Here is a 23,164-nt window from a genome sequence, read left to right as displayed (position 1 = left end):
GAGAACTACCAATGTATAAAGAAGTGTGTGTGTCGGGGGGGGGGGGGGGAGCAGAAGACTGTTATACTGGAAAAGGAGTACCTCTTGTGTGATACCTCAGCAAAAAAAAATTACACCTTCCCTACCTGGCAAAAGCTTCCATCTCCCTCACCAATCCATTCCAAAGGCTTAAAACCCCATGGAAAAGTTAAGCTTCCCTGTGATGAACCTAATGACTTCATGCTAGAGCTAAAGCTTGTTCCTTCCTATCACCACAGGTGATGGAGAACAGTTGGCAACCATCCTTCTCTTTCTCATTAGCCAGTAGACAAAAATAACAACACAGCTCTATGTGTGTATTGTGCCGAATAAAAATATACACAGGAAGCTGGTGAATTCTCTTTCCTAATCAACACATTTATTAATTTGTTTAAACTCCCAGAAGTCTGATCCCTTCACAGAAGCAGAATAATTGCATTCTCATGTTAAAACAACATAAAAAAAAATCACAGCATTGATAGTGGGCATAACCAAGTAAAGTGGCTTTTTAATATCCTGTGGTGTGGACATGGCAGGAGGCAGTTAAACTGACAGAATTCTTACCAAAGCAATCAAATGGAGGGTGTTTTTAATTATTGTCTTGGAACTACACAAACTTCTCTACAGCCAATCTATGTCCATAATGATTTTTTGCTCAATTCCCCCCTGGTTTCAAGGTGAATTACATTAATACCAACTCCCTTATCCAAGGGACTTGTATTGTCTTTCTCAGGTACACTAATGAACACTAGATTCTTGCATTCTTCTGAGTTACATCTGCCTGCAAAGTGAGGTTTGGCCTGTTTGTTTAGTTCAGGCAGAAAACTAAATATGCCTGTGCATTCATCTTTTCATGTTAACATCTATCTACTGAGCCTCTATTATGTATTGGGTATGATGGGAGATCTTGGACTTCAACTAGTAAACAAGACTGGCAGGATATTAAAGTAGGGAGAGGATCCACAGATACTGGATCCTGGGATCTGGATCCAGCCTTCCTGGTTCTGTAGCCAGATTCTACCATAAATTATAATTTCTGTGAGACTCAGTTATTGTATAATAAAACTGGTAGGATAATGGCTTCTTCACTATAAGGAGTAGATTTATTAGGGAGGCTAAATGGAATAATAGTATGATAGAGATGAAGAGGTTGGCACCACACTTAGCGTACTATGCTATTGTATTATTGTTTCTAGTGTCTCTATTTATATGGCCAAAATAAATAAAGTTATCTGTTAACAGAACTTAATGTCACTGGCAGTGAATCAAAAGTCCTTTGATTTTTCAGTGAAGATGTAGATTTAAAAAAAAAAATTAAAGGAAAAAAGAAGGCTTCCGATACTGTAGCATGTTACCATTTAAAAAACATAACATATCAACAAACAGTATTTATAAGATTTGGAGGTCTTTGTGTTTGGACTCCTGCACTAGTGGCCATATGTTAAATACCTCAGATTAATTTATCTGACAGAGAAAGGAAAGGTTCAACTGGACTTGGCTTTTGTAGCCTTTGCTCTATTTTATGTCCAGAATCAGCTTGCACAACCCCAGCTATGCATGTTGGAAATGGCTACTTACATTTTCAGTCAAAGAAAATATATGGCATCTCTCTGCCCTCAAAAGATAAACTAAGATTTCAGTGTTTGTGAACACGTGGAGATATGTGAGGACGACATGAGACAGTTCACCTCCTATCTTCTATTCACTGAGAGGTATGAAAGATGAATGTCTGATAATGTTGGGGATGAAGTAGAGGAATGGTTGCAGAGAAGACAAATAGCCCTGGAGAAGACCAGTCCCAGCTTTACCACTAATTGGCTGTGAGAAATGGGGCAGGTAACTTAGTGTATATGGGCCTCCCTCTCCTCATCTATAAAAAGAAGAGATTAGACTTCTTTCTCGATCTCACTGTGTTTCATTTAGACTTGGAGTTTATAATTGGTGGAACACTACACAATAGTTTTATTAAGGAGGGAATTGTATCGTAGGTATAAAAATCAAGACCTGAAATAGCATTAAAGCATGTAGGAGATTAAAAAAAATGTTAAATGGTTGTTTATTTTTGAGCAAGTGAGCGAGAGCGAGACAGAGAGAGAGCATGAGCAGAGGAGGGGCACAGAAAGAGACACACAGAATCTGAAGCAGGCTCCAGCTCTGAGCTTTCAGCATGGAGCCCTATGTGGGGCTCAAACTCATGAACAGTGAGATCATGACCTGCACCGAAGTCAGACACCTAATCAACTGGGCCACCCAGGTGCCCCTGTAGGAGATTCAAACCTTCCAAGCATCTTCACTCAGTATTTTTCAGTAAGGGTGTTTTAAGAAAGGCCAAGGGAGGTGCGAGGATTTAATACATTTCAAATATATAAATATATACCCTGTGATGTATCTTATAATCTCCACTGAATAATTAGAGCTGAAAGCAAATATAAAATGTTCGTTATTTATAAGAAGCTTTGAAATAGATGATTAGCTTTAAGTTGGCCGATGATCCTCATTGTGTACCCATAATCACTAATCTATTTTTAAGAAAGGAATTCTTAAAAAGGGGATGTCTCTCAATGCAGATTCCCAGTATATCCTATGGTTTCCATTAAGCAAGTTCATCGAGTAGTTTATTTTATTTTGTTAGAGCCCAACTCCAATAGCCATAAAAATCTCTCTGACAGGTGCACTTTCTATTGCAGTCCTCCTATGTAAACAGAACGGACCTCTACCCAAAACATGGTTCAGATTACTGAGACTAATACCACACACAGCAAGAGGCATGAAAATGTTTACTGCTTATATAATGATTATTTTGGGGAGATGCAGATGGGCCTCTCAAGCAGGTCCAAAACCGGCTTGAGAAAGCAAGGAAAGGCTGGTAGTTTTTATGGTGCTAGTGGGTGGGGTCAAGGTGAGTCTTCTAATGTGCAGCAAGGGTTTGTGTACACTGAATCTCCCACTGGCACCAAAAGAGGGGATACCCAGGGTACTTTTTAGCTTCTCGGAATATGGCAGAAGGGGAAGAGGGTGGGGTGAGGCTTACAATCTGTTAGCAGTGAAATATCAAAAAACAGTCAGACTCCTTTTACACTTCCCATATAATTAATTTCCATTCATTTTTTAAAAAGTCTAGATAGAGGGTTCATCAGGTTCAATTAAGTTATCAACAGGGTGTTCAGATATTTTTAAAGTATGATTTGGGTTTTCATTATATTACTGAAATGTTGCAGTCTTTAATTGCATCAACTATGAGTGATTTTCTTGGATATTTTACAAAGATGCTACTTCCTAAGCCTTGCTTTGCCCTGCCTCTTTCCCATGCTGGATTGGCTGGTGACTTAGCCCTACATATTAAAGCAAGGCCACCAAGGATGCACAAAGCTGGATCGATATTCATATAACTCGCATACAAGTTAAGCCTAAGTTATGGAAAGGAACAAAAATTATGGGCATTTCACATACCTCTCTCCCTCTTGAACCTCAGATGCTCAACTGACTGAACCACCCAGGTGCCCCTAATCTGGACACCTTTCTATTTACCTTCTCTACCTGAATGTCTAATGAGAATCTCAAACATAAGATGTCTACCTAGAAATCCTATTCACCCACCCACCCAAGAAAATTCTAATTTTTCTATGTTACCACACTATTCTCCCAGTTTCCTGTGTCAAAAGGAGACAGTCTTGATTCCTCATTTTTTTCTACAAACCATGTGAAATTGAAAACAAGTCTTGCCTGCTCTATCTTCAAAATCAATCTGAAATCCTACCACTTTTCTCTTCCTCCCAGATATTAATTATTAGAACTATCTAATCAGTTCCCACAACCTATTCCTGACTAGCTTTTGTCTATTCGCAAAGTATTCAGAGAAATTGTTTCAGTTAAGTCAGTCATATCATATCAAGATGAACTAGGACAATGGGCCTAAAATCCTCTGAATTCTACTAGTAGAAATTGCTGGGTGAATAATCAAGTACATTATTAAATGTGAAAGAATAAAGTTTTATCATGTCATATACATCCTCACATCTGGTCCATAATTGCCTCTCAAACCTCATCTGTCGCTTGTTGCCCTTGGCCATTCTGCTTCAGGAACACTGGACTTCTTACTGTTCCTCCTTCAAAGAAACCTTCTTCCTGCCTCACATCATCACCTTTTCTTTTTTCTTTTTTTTTTCCCCTCTATGGTTTATGCCACCCTGTTGGATCCCTTTTTCTATAAGTAACCATTTTTTAGAATTATTTTTAAATTTAGTTTTCCAGTGGATGGAGTCTAATCACTTCTTACACATATCATTACCTGACATTTATTAATTTACTTATTATCTGTGTTCCCCAGCTAAAGTGTAAGCTCCAGGAAAACAGGGAAATTTCTTTTAAGTTAAGTTTTGCATCCCCAGGAGGTCCATCCTGCTTGGCATTTTGTAATTTGCTCAAGAAAATATTTATTGAATAAACAGATCTTGGTAGAAAATATTATGATAGGTATAATTAAAAGAGAAAATTAAAATAATTTCAAATATGGATTTATGTTACCCTGTGACTAGACTCTTTAGTAGGCTATTAACTGTAATTTTCCCAGAGGATTAAACAATAAACAACAAAGAAATAGAGTACACATTATATGTACCTTGGTTGTCAGTTCAAAGATCTGAAATTCTTTTCAGTTAGTCAGTGTGTAATAACAACTCTAGCTGCCATTTACTAAATACGTAGTGTGTGTCAATTGCTGGTCTACAATATGGACATAAATTATCTTTCTTTAATCCTCACAAAACCCATACGATGTATATATCCTGTTCTCATTTTGCTGATGAGGAGAATAGAAACTTCAAAGAGATTAAGTAACTTTCCAATTTCCATAGTTACTAGGTAATAAAGCCTGGTTTTGAACTCAGGTCTCTTAGCTACAGTGCCCATGACCTTTGAACTTTGCTTTGCTGTATTTCAAGGAGCTAAGAGAATTCCATATAAAGTTCAAATTAAGCACTGTCAAACAGAAATATAATGTAAACTATGTAATTTAAAATTTTCAAAGATGCATTAAAAAATAAGAAAAGGAATTCAATAATATGTTTAATTTAACCCAACATATAAAGAATATTATCATTTCAACATGTAACAGACATAAAAATTACTAACGAAAATCTTTTGTATTCCTTTCTTCATACTAAGTTTTTGAAATCTGGTTGGTCTTTTACATTTACAGCATATCCCAGTTTGGTCAGCCATATTTCACTAGCTGCATGTGGCTAGTGGTTACTGTACTGAACAATACAAAGCTCTCCATTTAATTTGATAAACTATATTTCCTAGCTGTCTTCACTTTCTCTGTTACCTAAAGTCCCCTGAATAGATCTGCTGTTAAATGTTTATTGTTAAAAGGGTATAATAAATCAACAAAAAAAAGTTCACATTCAACCTAGTTGAAAACATTAGTTACCCCAATTTCTAGAGTAGAGATTAAGGGAAAATACCTTAATTTTAAAGATACCTGACAGCTGTCTAATCAAATACATGTGTGGCAGGTGATTATAAGTTAGATGGCAGTGTTTTTATCCCTGTTGAGCCTAAGGTAGGAATATGATATTCAACAGTTTTGAGCAAGCATTTTTAATATTCAATTTATCGTGTCATATTCTGACAGAAAAAAAAAAAACTTATGTTTCCATACTCAGATCAAGGTACGAGGCTTCATCAGCTAATACAGCCCAAGTAGAACAAGAAATGGTGGTACCAAGATCATAACTGTTGTAGGCAACATTCACCAAAGACTACTAAAATTATTGGGCATAAAGAAACAGAATATTTGAGAAACAGTAATATTGGCATAATCTCAAAGTATTCTCTCAAGATATTTATTTGTTACAAAGAGAAAAATAGTAAATGTATAGAAAAATGATCAAGTAACCAGAGCTAATATCATTAGTATTGAGAAATCTCAACCTCATGCATGAGTTCAACCTAATCATGAGAACACATCAAAGAAAAATTAATTGAAAGTCACTCTACAAAATATCTAGTTAAGCACTCTTTCAAAAGCCTCAAGGTCATGAAAGACAAGGAAAGACTAAGGAATTATCACAGATAGAAGAAACTAAAACGGACACAAAAACTAAATGCAATGTGGGATCCTGGACCAGAAAAAGAGCATTAGTGGAAATACTACTGAAACTCTAATGAAGTCTTTTACTTAGTTATTAGTATTACACTAATGTTAACTTATTAGTCGTACTTCATGCAAGCAGGATGTTCAAATTAGAAAAATCTGGGTGACCAAGAAAATCTGTGAACTCCATATTATTTTTTTAATTTTCATCTTTACAAATAAAATTTATATTTACATTTAAAACTATCTCAAGATTAATTTTTTAGGCAAAGTTTGAACAAATCACTGCTCAGCACTCTTCCCATGTGACCATCCTACTCTATGTCACTGCCCACCTATCATAGATGCAATTATTCAGCTGAGTTAAAAAAGCATAGCTAATTATTAATATTGTGTAGGCAAAATCATCCATTAATGGAGTTTTTCACTTTTCAACTAATTGTTCACTGTTGGTTAGCTTCACCCCAAGCAGAGTACTCTTAGGGAATTAATGATAATTCCTTTTATTTCCAAATATTTGTAAACTCACAAACCCTCACCCAATTGAAGTCTCTTTGTTATGCCAGATATTGTAACATTATGATGATATATGGTATTTTAAAGTATATAATAATGATTATATTTTCTGAGCAGCCCATGAAAAAGTCATAAAATGACTTTTTTTTACTATGTCATAAAATGTCATATAGTCAAAGCAAAGAGTAACTCCTACAACTTATTAGAAAATGCTGACTGCTGTTCAATTTAAAAAGCAAAACAAAACAAAACAAACAAAAAAAAAGAAAATGAAAAGTTTGTCACCACTATAGATAAGCAGGATCTAAGAAGAAAAACCATTTCATGCTCCTTCTTAATTTGTATACATAGGCAAAGGGCATCCAATTTGAAAGAAAGCATGGTATTTTCACACAATGGTATTCTGTCCCTGGGAATATTTCAGTGCCTAAAACAGGCAGATTTCAGGATCTATTAGCAATATCAACATCATTCACTGACAAATGGGTGTGAAGACTTTCTCTCCATTAGGTTTTTAAGGATACAATTATACTGCTTATTTTTACAAATGATTATCTTTCTGCAGCACCAGGAATGTTTGCAAATAGGGTGTATGGTGTAAGAAATGGGAACTATAAACAGCTCCACCTTGGGGATGCTTAGAATCCAAAGGGATTCCCAGCACATTCTAGAAATCCTGTGTAATCTGACTGCAGGTTTAGCACGCCCAACTCAATTTATACTCTGACCACAAAGTACCTGATCTGAAAGGGAGTACCAGGGGCTTGAACCTGGAGATTGAATTTGAGCAAAGACCAGGTTTAAATGATCCTTTGTTCTATTTATTTTTTCCACATAAATGTAAATGAGTCCTTTATAGAAGTCATGGTAAATGCACCATTTTAGAGTTTATAGAGAATGTTTATTTAAAATACTTAAACAACCCGGTCTGTAGGGTTGGCCTTCCCTTGCAAAATAAACAGGCACCCATTTGATAACCATTAGTGCATATAGGGGCTTAAAGAGCAAGGACTCACATAAAGCAGGTTCAAACATATCCTTTTAATTATGAAGTCAGAATGATGTAGTGGTTGGGTGTTAGTACTTAATTATTGGGACTGTCTTGATGCCCTTTTCTTTTTATTGCTTGGAATGCATTAAATGCAATGTTTTTAAATTGTTGATTATTTTTCTCTTTGGGAGAGTTAATTCTAAGGACGTAAAAGACGCAGAAAGTTTTAGTTGGCTTCAAATGCAAGGCTGAAAGCTACTGATGTTTCCATTGGCTTAAGTCTATAAGTAAGCAGAATGTAATGAAATTTTGAGAAACCTAGTCATCTGATTTCAGAGGATCAATCAGAATTATTTCAGTACAGTCTTCCTCTCCTCATATATAACATTTATTTTAGGTACCACTGCATTACCTTCTCTAAATAACTATCTCAGCATCTACTATTTCTGGAGACCATGAAGGAGATAGGGAAGAGTATGAACTTGGAGTTTGGCAGGTTTATTCTTTTTGTGCTGAATAATATTTCATTGTCTGGATGTACCATAGTTTACTTATCTATGGATGCTTCCAAATTTTGGCAATTATGAATAAAACTGCTATAAATATCCATGCACATATTTTTGTGTGAACATGAGTTTTCAACTCCTTTGATAAATACCAAGGAGCATTATTGTTGGATCATATGGTAAGAGTATAATAATAATAAACTGAAATCCTGGTGTTTTATTTTAACTTTAATAGAATGTACTCCAATTCACTATCCAAATTTTAAAATGAATCTTTATTCTATTCATTTGGTTAGCATGTTATTAATTCATTCATTATTTCTTGGGATTGCTCTTTGATCAGTAAACAGAAGCAAAATTTAGAATTAATTTTCTTCATTTTTTACATGACCAAGAACTGTCATTCATATTGAGTGCCAAATACATTCTAGTTAATGGTCCTCTCATAGCAATAGCATATTTTAGGACCAAAGTGATCTTATTGAATATTGGATATGCTTAATGGAATGTCCAATTTCTCCATTTAGATGGAGAATGTTGTTTCCTACATGTTTCACAAGTTTTCCTGAAGCATCCATCATCTGGGCACAGTATCAATCAGAAGAGAAAGAAGCCAAGGAACTATTTTTACTGTATAACTGCAACAGCCAAGGATATCCCATCCCTCCAAATACAGACCAGCTCAATAATGATTGCTCAGGTAATGAATTTTCACCCTAATGACTCTTTAAAAATGGTATTTGACATTACAGTTTCAGGCAAAATCACACTCACTCCCTTAATACAATAGTCAGAGGATATCATATGGAATGAATTAGAATTGCATGTTGTGTTTAGACAACACCAACAGTGTTGCTTTGCGTCCTCACACCAAGAGGAAGCAATGAGAAGTATCTCATACAAAAGCCTCCTCAGGCTATTGTATGTATCCCCTATTTCCATCTATTTTGAACACTTCAATGAAAGGCTTAGCATTTCATTTGACTAACGATATTCTTCTGTGTCTCAATTTTATTTTAAATTTCAATTTGAATGCAAGAAAATAATAAGCCTCAGAAAGGTTCATATATTAGTGAAAATAATGGTACACAAAGAATGAAACTTCCAAAAAATGATTCCCTGGAGCCTACCTTCAACTACTATTATTTAGTCTCGACTCTTCACTTCATAATTTGAAAAGTAAAATAAATATTTATTTCATTAAATTTTATGTACATACCACTTATGTACTTCCAAATTGTTGTTTATTAATTATGTAAACTTGATATTTTTGTCATTTGATATATTTTTATCTGTGATAAATTTATGCATATTTTGGGGTTAGAATAGAACATATCATTTTCCCCATAAAATTAATGGGAAAATATATTGTTTTCATTTCACGTATTTGCACTTAGAGTCAGGGTCTTTAAGGAAGGGATAAAAGTCAGTGTGTGGGAAATAGGTACATCAAACAGAAAGAAAGAATGTACAGGGAGAATATCTGGAATATCCAGCCCATTTCCTACAGGTGCACCCATATTTCCCTTAGGGCCCTAGAACCCCTCATTCTGCTGGCTGTTTAAAAAAATATTTGAGTTATAGAAAACCCAGTTTTCAATGTTTATGAAGTGCCTGCCTTCTGGAAGCATATTATTGGAGTCTCTGGCAAGCACAACCATCTGATGTTAAACACAGCATAGAGGTGATGAAGATTAAATTTGTGCAGAAGCTGACAATTTTGTTGATAGGTTCCTAGGTCTCACACCCATGCTGTAGGTCTAAAATTAAAGTTGTCGTAGGTGATATTATTATTGAGTTGTTCTGAAAGGCGTTACTTACTCCATATAATTGAAAAAGAGTGTATTCCTACAAACATTAGCATGTCATAAATCATATGGGTTTTGGAAAACTACTGGCTTTCAACAAGGTTTTATTTAATGAAAATTAGCACAATAAAATGTCTTCATTGCAGTAATCATGCTGCAATGGAACCCATTCAAAACACATGGCTTTCATTTTTTTTTTCTTGAAAGACTAAAACATCTTGCCAAAATAAGATAGGCAAAAAAAAAAAAAAAAGTTTGATTATTTAACATTCCATGGTTTGTAATAGATGGAGCATTAGAGAATAACAGTGATGAATACCAGAATTGATCTCATGTCACCAACTTAAGACTTTATTTTTGGTAGCATACTACAGTGACATGTGGTAAAGGTAGCCAAAGTGTTACAGCAAAAATGAGGGGTGGAGAAAAATCCAATTTCGTTCCATAAGAATTGTGAATTGAGAACAGTCTTTTAAAATGTTAGTTCAGCTGAGACTTTCTGATGAGTAGGAAGGTGTGAGTAATTTGCTTTGGAAAGTAGTCATTTGAAATTGCTGGCTATTTGTTTGAGAGCTAAGCAGAGCAGGTAATATGTAGCATACTTTTAAAGGGAATCGCTTAAAGTTAAGAGTTCCTTCCAAAATGACATCTTTGCTCAATCCACCTCCCAACAGAGAATTACCACTTGTGTACATTTATATTAGGCAGGTTTAGGCTGAAAGAATGTTAAATGAGACATTTGCAAGATCCTCAGAAAATTAATTTATACTTGACTTGGCATGACAACAAGACAGGGAATATTCTCATGGCTTTTTGGCATGCTCACACATTAGACATGACGTTGGTGGAAATGTAATTAAGTGCATAAAATATACTTTATAATAGTACAGTTGGCAGGAAAGGGGAAAAAAGCCTCTACTAAAAAAAAGGGAAAGCATCTAAGGTAATGGTAGCTCTCCAATGTGAGCATGTTGAGCTTTGCTATTTATTGTTATTGATGGGATATTTTCTTTTAGAGCATGGGCAAAGTAGGAGACAATTTTCTTAACCTAAAACTGCATATATAATTTAGCCTTTGAGTATGCATACTATTATAACCATAATTATAAAAATTACCCCAAACTGACCTTATGTTTATATATTATATATAATATATGATAAGCAGACACTGCCATCAGGCACTAGTCCAGTTAGACACACTTATGTGTATTGTCCACAGTTACTTACCACAGATGTCTTCTAGAATCCTAGGTGGATGTGGCAACCTGTCCATACAAGTGTTCAGAAGGAACAAACACCTTCTGCCACTCTCAACTCCAACAGTACTCACAGGTCTATGAAGATAGAAATCCAGATGGGGAAACCTTCATCAGTCTAGAGCAGCCTCCATGGATCCAGAAGAGGAAGACTCCATCTGCTTTGAAATATAAATTTCAGAGAACATAGTTTAATTGTACTTAGGTAAAGCATAGAGTATCTATCTTTTAGGAGGGGCTGTCATGGAAATTATTAAGTGTGCCTATGCATACACTTACTTCAAACTTATCATTTGGATTACTTTTGAGGTCCTGTAGCTATGTGCACCAAATGCTTGGGATAGAGTGTTTACCTGACAGTTTTGATCCCAGTTTTGAAGATCTGTTACTCCTCTCCTTGTTTAGGACACTAGCATTATGCCTGGCAATAAGGAGGTATCCATTAAACCTATAAGGAGTTAGATCTTTGGAGAACTGGTCTTAGCTTGCTCCCTAGGTGTCCACCTCTTTATAGCACCACTTGCAGGCTCAGCTCCAAGGGCAAAAATGCCTATAAAATCTGTATCCTACACTGTAACCATGCTTATGGCCATGCTTATAGCCAAACTGTGGCTTAATTTACCTGATTTGAAATATTAGGTTACAATCTTGCTTTTGAGATACTTTTTATAGTCCATATGTATCATTTTGATATTGCCTAATAAATAACTTCAAAACCTACTGCTGTTAAGCAAAATTAACTTAGTAAATTTTGAAGAGCTCATTGGCTTTATTCAATTTATTCAATCATTGAATTGAATTATTGAATTATTGAACCCAATCCAGCAGATAGAAAGGAGCTGAGAGGAACCATACAAAATGAAAGACTTTCACAAGCAAAAACAAAGAAGTTATACTAGACCAAAAAAGCTGACTGGTTATGGCAATGTCACTTTACTTTAGGAGATAGCAAGGGTCTATCACGCAGATACCTAACTAGTGCTGATTAAGGAATTTCTGATTGACTAGTTTAAAATACCATTTCCGGGAGAGTTGAAACTGTAATTAAGTCTTGATTTGGTGATATGGGGCTTTGCATAAATAACTCCATTTTGGGTCTGTTGTCTTGTTTTTTTAACAGTGGCTTATATATTAAGCATATTGTCAGTTCAAGAGTCTGTGTGCCAGTCAGCTGATTCTTCTGGTCTAGGCTGAGCTGTGTCTGAGGACAGCTTCAGTGTGGGTTGGTCTAGACTGTCTTCAATTAGTATGGCTCATCTCTGCTCCATGTTACCTCTCATCCCTCATGAGGCTAGGTGGAAATGTAATTTTTACAGGCTTTTGGATCAACAATCAGCAACTTTTATTAAAATTAAACATGTCTAAACACTTAAACTGAACAAACGAAAAAAGAAAACAGTAACAACACACTTAAACTGAGCAATGCCACTATTAGAATATTATTATTAGAATATATTAGAATATTATTAGAATAGTAAATAAGAGGATACCAAATTATGAGGGCAAAATGAAGAATAAAGGATATGCTCAGGAAAGAAAAAACTGAAAATAAAAGGGAAAGAGGAGGGTAGAAGAAAGAATGGTAGTCAAAGACATTTACTAAGTAAATCAAAAAAATGATTGAATGCTGGAAAACGAGAAAATAATGACATATTTAGTGATTATTAAAACAAGGTGGAACTAAAATACTAGAACTGTAAGTTCTCAAAAATTTGTTGTTATGTATTCTTAAAAAGAATGTTGCAGAATGTGCCCCAACATAAAAAGGGGATTAATTTTTTTAAGTTTATTCATTTATTTTGGGACAAAGAGAATGAGTGGAGGAGGGGAAGAGAGAGAGGAAGACGGAAGATCTGAAGTGGGCTCTGTGCTGACAGCAGAGAGCACGATGAGGACCTTGAACTCACGACCTGTGGGGATCATGACCTAAGTGGAAGTTGGACACTTAAGCAACTGAGCCATGTAGGTGCCCTGGAATTAATTTTTAAAAGGAAGATATGATATTCAAGAAGGATGAGATGTAACCAGAATAAGTAAAGAAAATTTCTGCTTTGATAGTAAGGAGAGATCTTAGGAGAATGTCTTTATATAAAATAACATATACAACATGCTCACAATACGATGTAAGAAAAAAGCGTGATAGGAGTTAAGGAATTATAAAATTCCTACAACATTAAGAAGACAAAGTCTTTTATTACTTTCAATTTTTGTTCAGAAAAAGAATTCATGTTGAGAATTAAGGTGAGTTAAGGGCAACTGATGTTGGTAAAAATGGCACAGTAAGGACCTCCAAAAATTCTATCATCCTCTAAAAGCAATGAGAAACTGGCAAAATTGTCAGAATCTAGTTTTTTCAGAACTCTGGAACTTAGCCATAGGCTTGCAGCAATCCAGGGAGTATTTAAGAAAAACAGCTGAATGCCAGTAAGAACAGAGTTTTGTAGTGTTTTAACTTACCCTAGTCCCATTTCCCATTCTCCAACTCACAGTAGCCATCAAAAAAAAAAAGCTAATATTCTCAGTACTGATGGGAACAGAACAGAACTGTAGCTCTTTCAAATTCTCTTTCTCAAAGAATTGCCATTATTTGAACTAATAGTCCATGAAAGACCACTCAAAAGAATTGTCTTTATCTAACCTGATTCTATGCTCATCTCATGCTGAAAGCCCCTCCTGGGGGGCATTTGTCAGAAACATTTACAGGCAAATGTTTTAATGTCATGGCTGCCTGAGGCAATGCATAACATTTGGGGTAAACCATAGACTAATGGAAAAGCATAAAAGGAAAAGCTGAGCAATGACATGTCCCACAGGGGCTTTGAAAAGCTTTGACATAGTCCTAGGAATCTAGAGGCCTATGCATATGTGCGAGACTGTGTGCATGCTTCAGAAAAGAAATTAAAGAAGACGTAAATAAATGGGAAGACTTGCCATGTTCAGAGATTGGAATATTTAATACAGTTAAGATGGTATTGTTCCCCAAAATGAGCTATAGATTTAATGCATCAAAGTTTCCAAAGACTTCCCCCAGAATTGGACTGCTGATACCAAAAGTCATATGGGAGTACAAGGGACACAAAATAGCCAAAAGTATCTTCAAAAACAGTAGCGTTAGAGGACTCAACACTATTTGATTTCAAAACTTACTATAAAGCTACAGGAATCAATGTCCAAACAACAAATAACCCAATTAAAAAATGAGCGGAAGACATGAACAGATATTTCTCCAAAGAAGACATACAGATGGCCATCAGACACATGAAAAGATGCTCAATATCACTCATCATCAGGGAAATGCAAATCAAAACCACAACGAGATGCCACTTCACACCTGTTGGAATGGCAAAAATTGACAACACAAGAAACAGCTAGTTTCTTACACTGTGGGTGGGGATGCAAACTGGTGCATCCACTGTGGAAAACAGTATAGAGCTTCCTCAAAATGTTCAAAATAAAACTGCCCTATAGTCCAGTAATCACACCACTGGATATTTCCTTAAAAAATATAAAAACACTAACTCAAAGGGATGCATGCACCCCTATGTTTATTGTAGCATTATTTACAATAGCCAAGACATGGAAGAAGCCCAACTGTCCATCCATTGATAGAAGAATGGATAAAGAAGACATGGTCTATATGTACAATGTAATATTGCTCAGCTGTAAAAAATAATGAATTCTTGACATTTGGGATAACCTGGAAGGATCTAGAGAGTTTAACACTAAGCAAAATAAGTCGGAGAAAGATAAATACCATATGAATTCACTCATATGTGGAATTTAAGAAACAAAACAAATGAACAAAAGAAAAAAAGAAAGAGAGAGAGAGAAACCAAGAAACAGACTTTTAACTATAGAGAACAAACTGATGGTTACCAGAGACAGGTGGGTAAGGGAATGAGTGAAATAGGTGATGGGGATTAAAGAGTACACTTATCACGATGAGCACTGAATAATGTACAGAATTGTTAAATCACTATACTGTATACCCAAAATAATATGACACTGTATGTTAACTATACTAGCATTAAAATAAACAATAAAAAAATAAAGTAAGACTAAATCTAAAAAAAAAAAACACACATAAGTTGATAAATAGGAAAAAAGTGTGTGGTACTGGTATAAGAACAAATAAATTAATGGAATAGAATTGAAGAGCCCCAAAATAAAACTATCATCTATTGACAATTGATTTTTGCCAATCGTGACAAGATTACACAATGGGGAAAGAAGAGTCTTTTCAATAAATGGTGCTGAGACATCTGGATATCCACATGTAAAGAATGAATTTGGAGTCCTAACTCACACGGTATATAAAACTTAAATCAGAATGGATCAAAGACTTAAATGTAAGAAAAGAAAACATAGGGGTTTTTTGGGAGTCTTACAGTCCTCCCAAAATACAAGCAATCTGTTTTAGTCTGTTTGGGCTGTTATAACAAATACCACAGACTGGGTAGTTTATAACGAACAGAAATTTATTTTTCACTGTTCAGTAGACTGCTAAGTCCAAGATCATGGTGCTGGCAGATACAGTGTTGGTTTGTGACAGCTTGCTTCCTGTTTCATACACGAGGCCTTCTCACTGTATTCTCACATGGGAAAGGACTAGGAATCTGTGGGAAGTCTCTTTTATGAGGCACAGATTCTGTTCATGAGGGCTCCATCTTCATGACTTAAGTAACCCCCACACACAGTCAGACTATAGCACAACCGAGAGAGAGAGAGAGAGAGAGAGAGAGAGAGAAATTGGGCTTCATCAAAATTAAAAACTTTTGAATGTTAAAAACACTATCAAGAAATGGAAATAGTCCACGCAATGGGAAAAAACATTTGCAAAGCACATATCTGATAAGAATCTGGGTGCAGAATATATATAGAAGACATATAATTCAATAATATAAAGACAAATAGCACAATTTAAAACTAGGCAAAAGCTCTGAATACACATATCTCCAAAGAAGATATACAAAGGGCCAATAAGCACATGAAAAGATGCTCTACATCATTAGTAATTAGGAAAATGCAATTCAAAACCTGAATGGGATACCACTCCACAACCTGTATGGGAACTATAATAAAAAATACAGATAGTAAAAAGTGTTAGTGAAGATATATAGAATTTGGGGCACCTCACTCACTACCAATGGATATATCATATATATGGTTGTGGAAAATAATCTGGCAGTTCCTTAAAAAGTTACCAACCATATATCCCAGCAGTTTACACATATATCCTACATGTGAAAACATCTGTTCACATTAAAACTTGTATACTATTTTTTTTAATATTTTAACATTTATTTATTTTTAAGAGAGAGAGAGACACAGAGCATGAGCAGGGGAGGGGCAGAGAGAGAGGGAGACACAGAACCTGAAGCAGGCTCCAGGCTCTGAACTGTCAGCACAGAGCCTGACGCGGGGCTCGAACTCACAGACCGTGAGATCATGACCTGAGCTGAAGTCAGACGCTTAACTGACTGAGCCATCCAGGTGCCCCAAAACATGTACACTAATCCTAACAGTATTATGAATAATGTATTGTGAATAGCAGTATTATTCACAATAGCGCAATAGTGAAAACAACCCAAAAGTCCATCAAGTGGTAAAGAGAAAACATAGTATATTCATACAACGGAGTATTGTATAAAATGACATAAAAAGAAATAAAGCACAATTAGATGCTACAATATGGATTATATGATTCCATTTATATGAAATGTACAGAGCAGGCAAATCCAATAGAGACAGATACTAGAGTAGTGGTTTCCAGGGCCTCTGAGTACAGGAATGGGGAGTGACTGCTGGTTGAGGCAGTTTCTTTTGGGAGTGATGAAAATGTTCTAGATCAAATAGTTGTGATGATTACACAGCCTTGTGGATATAAAAAGAAATAAGTGACTTGTACACTTTTAAGTAGTGAATTAATTTTATGCTATGTATCATATCTCATTAAAAAAAGAATTAAAATAGAATGTGTAACTTTCAAATGAGGTGAAGGTACAGTATACTAAAATACAATCCATTTGGAATCAGTAAAGATAAAAACTGAAATTTTCTAAGTAGAAAGAAGAACAACAAAAAACTGATGTATAGTTGATCTAAATGTCTCAACAATGATACCAGATGTAGATTAGAGTTTGGAACATTATGGACTGGGTCAAAGGCTTGCAGTCACATTTTGCACAGCCCAAGAACAAAGAATGAGTTTTGCGTTTTTAAAGAGTTATTGAAAAGAATGAGGAAGGAGGTAGGAGAGGAGTAGCCACTGAAACCTTGGCCCTCAAAACCTAAAATATTCATTCTTAGGCCCAGTACAGAGAAAGTTTGCTGACCTATGACAGTCTCAACATTTTCAAGCTAAACATAAAATCCAACAAAACAATAAAACCAAACTTCTTGTCAATATCACCTGCCAATTCCAGAACAGCTGCTAGAAAAGCTGCTCTTCATTGTCTGTTTCTGGGTTAAAGGTTGCCACAGGAGAAACTGGCATGACATCTGGAAGGCAGAAGGGATGTCACTATCTTCATCAGCTTCAGCCTTCTCACAAACACCTTCTTTGATGTTGCTGGCTTAGAGAGTAGCGGGGGCTTTGCCAAAGACTATACAGCTGTAGGCTTTCCCCATGAAGCTTTTGGGGACTGCCAACTTTGGTGCTTCAGTTAAGGTTCTCAGGGATTTTCTTTTTCTCCAATATTGATGCTGCTTCCTATACCATCCTACTTGCATGTAACCCTCTTGAAGTTTAGTATCAGAAGTTTCATATCATTTCTGCCATATTCCATTTGTCCAGCAAGCCAAGAGAAGAGGGTAGGGATAATAGTTTTGTGGAGAAAAGTGTCTAACAGGAGCAAGGACTTTTCATTAAAGAGACACAGCCAGATGATGGTATCTGCACACAGGGAGAGCCAAAATAAAAATCCCTAATTCCCTCTCTATCTCTTGATGCTATTCTAGTTGGCCAAACTAAACAGGAAAATATGTCCCTGTAGATCAGCCTCAGTAAGGTCAGCCTCTCAGGTAGACAGCAAGGTAGAAAAAGATGGAGAAAAGATTTGAACAGAAATGGAGAATAGCTAGCTTGGTTATCAACCCAAATTGGTTATTTAGGGGCACCTGGGTGGTTCAGTCAGTTGAGTCTCTGACTTTGGCTCAGGTCATGATCTCACAATTCATGAGTTGAAGCCCTGTGTTGGGTCTCTGCTCTCAGCACAGAGCCTGCTTCAGATCCTCTGTCCCCCTCTCTCTTTACCCCTTCCCTGCTCACGCTCTCTCTCTTTCAAAGATAAATAAACATTAAAAGTTTTTAATTGCTTATTCATATATTAAATAAATACAATATTACTGGTAACTGAAGAAATACATATCAAAACAATAATCCACCAATTCAGATCCAAAGTGATAATAATAGAAGTAATAATAATAAATTTGAAAACCTCAAGTGTTGGCAAGAATGCTACAAAACAGTAATGTAAGCTGGGGTTCCTGGGTGACTCAGTTGGTTAAATGTCTGACTTCAGCTCAGGTCATGATCTCGTGGTTCATGAGTTCAAGCCCTGCGTCAGGCTCTGAGCTGACAGCTTAGATTCTGACAGCCTGCTTCAGGTTCTGTGTCTCCTCTCTCTCTGCCCCTCCCTTACTTATGTTTTCTCTCTCTCTCTCTCTCTCTAAAAAATAAATAAAAAATTTTAAAAAATCAAAAACAAACAAAAAACCCTCAGACTAACAGCTATTTGGAATCCCACTTCAGAAGGTAAATTGGGAATACCTAAGAATGGTGATGACCCACCCACCCTATGGGCCAGCAGTTCTCATCTTGGGCATCAACCATGGAGAAATTTTAAAGTATATGAAGATGAACATACATAAAATTGTTCAATGTTTGCAAGAGATTTTAAAAAAAAGAGAGAGAAAACAAACATTTAACAGTTTCTTAGATGGGAACTAGAGGAATAAACTTATTTAAAATAAAATAATATCAGTTAAAGACATTGTTTCAAATATGAAGAAAGATAAATCTCACAAAATATCATATAAAGTGAAGAAAGCAAAATTGCTAAACAACAAGTGAAACAAGATATAATTTATATAATATATGTAAATTTAGATATCACATCCTCTTCTGTGGGAACTCTCTAAAAGCAGAGCCTGATACAGGGATCATGGTACATGTGATTAATCAGGGGACAACTCTCAGAAAAAGAGCAGGATCAGGGCAAGGCAGAAGAAACAGGAGAGCAAGGTTGTGCTCTTGGCTGGAGTCTCACTGAGGCCTGATCCCAAAAACAGCTCTGGAGAATTAACTGAACCACAGCACTGGTCTTACCTTGGAGCAAGGGGCTGATCTCATTGACTCTCCCTCCCCACACCCCACCTCAGGCACACACACTTGCCAGTCAATCCATCACTGGCTGTGGGCTGACCTGTGAGAAACATCCTCCCAGTGGAATATCTTCCATTTAGCCCAGGATAATCCCTCAGAGACTAGGACAGCTGAGAGCCATTAGTAGCCAACACGTACTGTAGCTGGAGCTGGAGTATACCAGCAGTGAAAGGGGTCTGGAAGGGGCATGCCAGTGTCCACTATACACAGGAAACAATGGTGTACTGTTTATGGCCTTATGTGTGTAATAAAATTACAAACATTTGCATGGAGATAAAAAACAACACTCATTTCAAAATAATGGTTTCCTCTAATGAAGGATGGAGGAAGGAAAGGGAAATGAATCAAATGCTGGCCTTAATTTTAATTCCTTAAAAAAGTTATCTGAAGTAATAAAGCAACATGTGAACATCTAAATCTTATTAGCAAACTTTAAAACTTAAAATAATATACAAAACCAAAAAGGAGAGTAAAATACATAGATTTAAAAATAATAAAAATGGTTCTTAAAATATTTTGATTTAATTTTACACCAATGGTGAAAAACACATCTTTTCTAAATCTGATGAAATGAGAAATTCATTATTATTATTCATTATTATTCACCATTCATCAAAAATCATACTTTTAATTATAAAATATAGATATAAGATCTGATGTGTATCTCTTTCCTTATATTTTTATTTACCCTCAATCAATATTTTATGTGAAAATATATGAGAGAAAGAGACAGAGAGAGAGAGAGAGACAGAGGGTGAGAGGGTGATAACTATGAGATTTCTGGAATAACATTTACCTGATTTTGAAATGAAATATATCTGGATGGTGGGATTTGGAATGGTTTCTAAATTTCTTGTCTATAAGTTTATTAGTTGCTTCCATTTTTATAATGACCATTGTCTCACTTTACAGAAACCATAGTCATCCTTAAAAATGAAGAAAAATGTGTATCTTCCCTAGTAATAGAACCATTACAAATTTAACAACTCTTTGATATTATTTTACACCTGCTATATTTGCCAAAATTAAATAAAAGAAATACCCAAATTAGCAAGGTTTTTTTTAAACCTGGTACAATGATATATTGTTAGTGGGAGTATAAATCATGATTCTGTTAAAAAAATAAAATCTGGGAAAATTTCCTGAGTAGCAAAGAGATGTTTATATCCTTGGATCCACAAACTCATTTCCTAGAATTTGTTCCATGGGAATATTAGAGTAAAGAAATATCTTCTGCATGAATGATGGTTATTGCAACAAAGCATTTGAAACAATCCAATTTGAGTAAGAAATTTGTTGAACACAAACTTAATGGGGCACTATACTGTGATCAAAGCATGAAAAATGTGAATGAGGAAAGATATTGATAGTTCCCGGGAACGTAATGTGTACTTAGATAGCATCGGTGATTTTGTGAACTATATTATGTCTCAAAATTCATGGGTTCAATATCATTAAAATAGTATTACAGGGGGAAGGAATTGAACTTGCCCATAATTTGATGGCATACTAATAAATGTGAATATTAATGTCCAAGCCCAGTTCTAACACCGAATCATAAATTCTTTTCACTAAAGAAATTTTCTTAGCTATAGAACTCATTTTACAAATAAATTTTTATGCAGAACTCTCTCAGCTCCAAATCAAAGAGATGACAAAAGCTGAGATATCTAGATGGATGTGCCAGAGTTTGGGCAATCCTTAGTCCCACCCCACCCACTTGGCCTCAACAGAATCCTAGGGCATAAGAAATAATTTTAAAAATCACTGTCCTATACCATACTGTATTTGAAAATGGTAAAAATGGTTTGAGTTAGTGTTAAGTTTTAAAAGATGGTAACATAAAATACTGCTACTCACAACTCTTAGTTGGGTAGCTTTCTACTCAATTTCACATGGAGACATAGATCAAAATATTCATGTGCAAAGACAAGAACTGAAGCTGTTTCTTTAAGGTGATAGCACATCCAGCTAAGCCAGGGGGCACTATGTGGACAAATTGGTTATATTATCCACCACTTTTGGGGTGGTCCTCAGAGCTTCCTTAGGCCTGGATAGATCCACTTATCTTAGTGCTAATTCAGACATAGTCATTCCTAAAATATTATAAAGAGTGTGTATTGTTTGTGAATGTGGATATAACTGAATATGGGGGAAGAATGAGAAAACTCATATATATGTTGGGATCAAAATATATGTCCCAGCAAACTGGGACATACCGTGTGAGTTTCCTCTTTCCTTCTTGCCAGTCAGAGAGATCCTCACCCTGTCACCTGCCCCTCGCAATTCTACATCAGTAAAAGCAAAGATAGCAGCTGAAACTTGATTTCCCAATTTCCTTTCCTGCTACAACATGGCCATGCGATCCACTCTTGGTCACGGAGATGTCAGAGGGGAAAACTGGTGGCTCAGAGAAAGACTGATCTCTCCAGAAGAGAGAAATGTATGAAGAGCAGACGTATTTCCTGTCCTACATGTGGAAGTTCTCCTGTAAGGATGTGAGACTTAAAGTTACTACAGCCATCTTGAAATCAGGAAAAGAGCCAGAAATTTGAGGAAAGCTAACAAATGCCTTCCTACATAGTTTTCAATATATGATTAAAAAAAAAAGAACCTTCTACTGTTTAAGCTCCTTTGTTATTTGGGCATTCTGTTCTTTGCAGCAAAAAGCATCTGAATGTAAACTGCATAAATGTATCAGACATCCAAAGTTCCCAACTAGAACATATCAATCCAAAATTTTCAAGGGTGTTGTCCTTTTTGGTTAATATAAAAAAATGTGGGCTATTTTACAGTCATGAAGAATTTCTGGTAATTTCCTTCTTTTTACAATGGTTCTATCACAATTCATGAATTTTATATGAAGTGTAATTGTTTCTGATTATTGTGGCTTCCCTGATTTTGTAAGTACAGTTGCTGACTCCAAACTGCTAGAAAAAATTCTGGCAGTTTTCCAAGGGGCATGGCTAGTGGGTCCCCAAAACATGAAGAATTAATTCTTTCCTTCCCTTTTCCTTAGCTTTCTGTCTGTTCTTTTGGTCGTAAGGCCAATATTTTGAAGTAGCCCTCACATACCACTGAGGTAAATCTCCACACAAGGATCAAACACAATTTGTGGGAAAGTGCTTTAGAGGCAGAAGAACATTCTGCAAGCCTGTGGGGCTGGCATTGTTGTTGCTACATCCTAACAACACTGCTCCACATTAGCAACAGCAAACCAAGAGTAGGCAGTGATGGTAGGGTCTGCCTAAATAATTTTCATAAATAAAACTGAGTTTGCTCTAAAATGGGGTTAATGTATTGGTCACCTCTTCAGCCTTCAGTTGACATGGTTATGATAAACACAAACTTGCTTTTATTTAATAAACACTTTTTTAAAGTGGCGTAACTTTAGTTATGATTCAGGCACTGTTCAACATGCTTTAAAAATAACAAATCCTTCAGTTCCTATGACAACTTTTGAAGGAGACTCCTTCATTATTCTCATTTTTCTGATGAAGTGACTGAGATATCAGTTATTTAAGTAACTTGCCCAGGCCACACAGCTTTAAGTGGTAGTATTGGAATAACTGTATTAACTGGCATT

General features: G+C 35.8%; 1 long non-coding RNA gene across 1 annotated transcript in view; it reads right to left on the bottom strand.

The window, feature by feature from the left end:
- Nucleotides 1–23,164, bottom strand: part of LOC128311152 (uncharacterized) — a 663,249-nt gene that overhangs the window by 166,656 nt on the left and 473,429 nt on the right. Inside the window, exon 5 of the long non-coding RNA XR_008289203.1 lies at nt 11,267–11,350. This is a non-coding gene — a long non-coding RNA (uncharacterized LOC128311152). The remainder of the gene's footprint in view (nt 1–11,266; nt 11,351–23,164) is intronic.

This window comes from Acinonyx jubatus, chromosome A3, assembly GCF_027475565.1.
Source record: "Acinonyx jubatus isolate Ajub_Pintada_27869175 chromosome A3, VMU_Ajub_asm_v1.0, whole genome shotgun sequence".
NCBI classification, from domain to species: Eukaryota; Metazoa; Chordata; class Mammalia; order Carnivora; family Felidae; genus Acinonyx; species Acinonyx jubatus.
This window is presented reverse-complemented; position numbering and strand designations above follow the sequence as displayed.